Raw genomic sequence first — 5,000 nt, 5'->3', positions numbered from 1 at the left:
GGATCTCGTACAAAATATACATAAAAGGAAGTACGTACTATTACGAGTGTTTATGAAATAAATTCCCGTTCAGTGTTTGCAAACCTATCTTGGACTATTATTAATTAATAAATATTTATTTTACAGAAATAACAGAAATTCTATAGCTACTTAAATGTACAATATAATTTTGTTATATTTTCATTTATCAGTACATCATAACGGGGTTTTATGCTGTTGGCAGCTGAAAGGAACAGTAGCCTACTGATCATAATGAAACATCAGTTACAGATGTTCGATGTCTGCCTTTATTAAAGTTGATTATAGAAAACAGTTGCTCACAAATATAAATGTTGAGCCAAACATAGCAATAATTTTCACAGCCAGCCTGTGTAGTCGTGAATATTATTGCTAATGTTTAGTCCTGTAAAACTCAACCAGGCTAGTAGTATTATTCAAACGATCTTTAGTTCTTAGGTCACACTGAAGATTAATAAGTTCGAGCTGTAAATCGTTAAATGTTATGTTCCGTCTTTTAGATTCCTCCATACTGTACTGTAGCAGTAGCTAAGCAACGTGAAACAGTTACTGAGAATAGGTCTACACACTGCACTCCACTAGATAACTGAGTGGTCGTTTCCCTCTCCTCTACCTCTAGCAAGTCTATGTCATTCTGACGTATCTTCCTCTCCGTTTCGGAAAAAAGGTAAACAACGCTCTCCCGCTTTGAAGGAGCGCAAGCGCTCGTTGAGCGCTGTTTGTGCAGGCCTGGTCTAGTGTATACAGTCGCGAAACTCATTACGTAGTAAATATGCAAACATTAGATAGTTGCTCACCACTAGGATCGCTAATTTCGCCTCATTATAGGCAATGCAAAATAGTACCGTCACAGTCTATTGTTTTTAGCATCCTCAAAACTCAAGCTTCGTGACTGTATATAGCAGACTGTGTCCGGAGAATGGAGTCAATGCGCTAGCCATTCTGCTAATGGTGGGCCATGCGGAAATATAATGGGGAAATAGCGTCAACTTTACAATCTTGTTAAGCTTACATACAACCTGGCCGGACTCCAAGCCTAAGTTAAACACGCCATGAAGTGGTTCTAAGCACCTGAATACAGACTACTCATTATAAAAACAAGATCGCGCGTATTTGAACTGGAATCCAAAGCGAAATCGGACGACTTTGAGCATTTCGGACTGAATTAACGTCTAACAACATGAGAAATGCATTTGACGTCGTAGAAAAGAGCCTCTAATAAAACGAGTTAAGTCAATAATATTTTGTGAAGTGTGAGTATGTTCTATCCACCACGCAGGAAGGCCAATGCTTTTATAGATACCTATATGGTCACGTATTATTGTAGTCTGAGAAAATCTGACAGTCATTAGCCAGTTTTCTTGATGTGTGCATCGGTAGAAAAATAATTGCGATTTTGTCTTTTTAATTTTATTTATACTTACTTACTTACTTACTTACTGGCTTTTAAGGAACCCGGAGGTTCATTGTCGCCCTCACATAAGTCCGCCATTGGTCCCTATCCTGAGCAAGATTAATCCATTCTCTATCATCATATCCCACCTCCCTCAAATCCATTTTAATATTATCTTCCCATCTCCGTCTCGGCCTCCCTAAGGATCTTTTTCCCTCCGGTCTCCCAACTAACACTCTATATGCATTTCTGGATTCGCCCATACCTGCCATTCTCAAACATCTGGATTTATTGTTCCTAATTATGTCAGGTGAAGAATACAATGCGTGCAGTTCTGTGTTGTGTAACTTTCTCCATTCTCCTGTAACTTCATCCCTCTTAGCCCCAAATTTCCATCTGGAGAAGTCCAAGTATATTTATGTATATCCTTATGTATGTATTTATTCACACTGCAGTGGGTATATACCCGGTGGCAGTGGTAACTAATTACACTTAATAATGACAATAATAAACTTATTAACTAAAAATAGAATTAATAATAATATTAATAATTAATACTAACAATAATTAATAATAATAACAACAACAACAACAGGGAATATACTAAATTAAATGAAACGATCACTTAACATTTGAAATAAATCTAATTTGTATCTTAAAACTAAGTTCGAACTAAAACCCACGAGTATGATATGTTCATATCTGCACAAGTACCTTTCAAATTACACTTATTTCGCTGTCAACTCACTCACTGCAATGGAACTACGACACATTTCACTGATTCTATCCTGATTTCACTAACACTTCAAAAACATTTCACTGTTCAAATACTATGCACTGCCACTATAAACTATAAAGCTTCACTGACAGGAACACGTTTCACTGATACAACACACTTCACTGACACAACATAATTCTTCACTGATACAACACTTCAATAATAACATATCATTTACACCCTTTAAATACTGTGTATAATTACCGTCTATTAGTAAGGTCCTTAAGCCTATTTTTAAATACATTTTTGGTTGTTGGTAAAGCCTTTAGTAAGTCTGCAGGTAAAGCATTCCAGTCCCTGATAGTATGATTGAGAAAAGAAAACTTTCCAGTGTCCGTCCTCTGCCTTCTTTCCCTCAATTTATATGAGTGGTCGTTCCTTGAAGAGTAGTTTGGCGGCTGCAACCTATTTTTTATTTTTTTTTATGGGGGAATGTTGTACTTTTGACAATTAAATTTTCTGATGTGGCAAAGTTGACTAACCTAACTCCATTGTCATTACTAGTTATGTGCAGGCTCTCTTCTCCAATAGTCGGTTTAAAAATATCCTCCCGACCTACTTTAGCATTGAAATCCCCCAATAAAATTTTCATGTGATATCTAGGTAACTGATCAAAAGTCTGTTCCAATTCCTCATAGAAGCTATCCTCTATATATGGTCGTCTTTCTCTTCTGTAGGGGCGTGAGCATTTATAACTACGATATCGCACTATCTACCCTTAAGTACTAAATACGATAACCTATCACTGATAAATTCGACCTTTTTATTGCTGATTTTATTATTTTATGAATAAATAACCTGTTCCTAATTGGTGATTATCGTATCCTTCCCCATAATACAACAAATAATCTCCTATTTGTGTTATGCCGTTCCCATCTAACCTAACCTCCTGTACTCCCACAAAGTCTATTCTATATCTAGCTAGTTCTTTTGCTGCTAAAGTTACCCTTCTTGTTCTATATACTGTATACTTGTAACATTCCAAGTACCAAATCAAAAAACCTTATTCCTTTGCTGTGGTCGTGCCAGAGAATCAGTCTCATTCCGAAGCTTATTTTAAGGATTCGTAACAAGCTGTTTTTTACGGTGATGGGTTGTTAGCCCTTCGCCCAACCCCCAAGCTGGAGGACCACCCCTCATCGGCTGTCCGCGACTGCTTATTCAATATATTCACAGCTACCCTCCATATCTAGAGGCCGTCTCCTCGATCCGCAACCTGAGGACGCGCCATGCCGTCGTGATAATTTTATTTATACTAGATTAATTTCATTATAAACTGAGAGAGGTGTCTCAATAGTACAACAGCAGACTAATGTTAAACGGATTCTGGTTCAGGTCCAGACATCAGGCTCTCTTCTTGTATTTCAAATGCTGTATCAATGAAAATTAATAGTATTTTTCATCTTGTACATTACACGAAACTTAAATAATTTCTACACTAAATAACGTTTTTGGATCAAAAATAGACAAAATTGTAATACAAGAATGAATACCATATGAAAATGTGTTCTTGTTTGAAAAAAAAAGTAGGGATCGTATGTTAATAATGATAATGATAATGATAATAATAATAATAATAATAATAATAATAATAATAATAATAATAATAATAATGGTTTATTTTAACTGGCAGAGTTAAGGCCAATCGGCCTTCTCTTCCACTCAACCAGTATGATAGAAAATTACTACAATGCTATGAATATAACATAATTAATACAATACAATACAATTCAAAGCAATAGAATACTACAATACAAGACAATATAATACATAATTAATATAATACAATGACAATTCTTTTCATCTTCATAACACCAACACCAACACTTGGGGCCTCTTCTTGTCTTGGGGACTCTTCTATTCTTGGCTTTTGTAAATGATCTGCCAGTTAATATCTTGTCTAGGGTTCGCTTATTCGCGGATGATTTTATGGTATACAGGGAAATAAAAAGCCATGAAGATACTACTCTTCTCCAGAATGACCTCAATAGAATAAACGATTGGGCAATAGCAAACAAAATGAAAATAAATTCTCTAAAGAGCAAAGCCATCAGCTTTACAAGGAAAAGAAATAAAATAGTCGCATCGTATACGTTAGGGGGTGAAACCATTCCGGAATTTAACAAATGTAAATACCTCGGAATAACATTTAGCAGCGATCTCGGCTGGGGGGAACACGTTACAGACACAGCGGGAAAAGCATGGAGAGCGTTAAACTTTGTGATGAGGGTACTAAGAAAAGGTTCTGGTAAATCCAAAGAGATTGCATATAAATCACTAGTATGTCCAGTAATGGAATATGGTGCTGCATGTTGGGATCCTTACAGATTAGAACATATTAAGGCACTGGAAAAGATTCAAAAACGGGCTCTTAAGTGTTGTCGGAAAAATTCACCATTAAAATGGGACACACTCACGGACAGGAGAACGCGAATTCGATTATACGCACTGTTCAAAACATACAGAGGTGAGCCTGCCGGAGAGAAATAAAAAATAGGTTGCAGCTACCAAATTACTCTTCAAGGAACGACCACTCATATAAATTGAGGGAAAGAAGGCAGAGGACGGACACTTGAAAGTTTTCTTTTCTCAATCGTACTATCAGGGACTGGAATGCTTTACCTGCAGACTTACTAAAGGTTTTATCAACAACCAAAAATGTATTTAAAAATAGGCTTAAGGACTTTACTAATAGACGGTAATTATACACAGTATTTAAAGGGTGTAAATGATATGTTGTTATTGAAGTGTTGTATCAGTGAAGAATTATGTTGTGTCAGTGAAGTGTGTTGTATCAGTGAAGAAGTATGT

The sequence above is a fragment of the Periplaneta americana genome, chromosome 3, assembly GCF_040183065.1.
Source record: "Periplaneta americana isolate PAMFEO1 chromosome 3, P.americana_PAMFEO1_priV1, whole genome shotgun sequence".
Taxonomy (NCBI): domain Eukaryota; kingdom Metazoa; phylum Arthropoda; class Insecta; order Blattodea; family Blattidae; genus Periplaneta; species Periplaneta americana.
Note: the sequence above shows the minus strand (reverse complement) of the source record.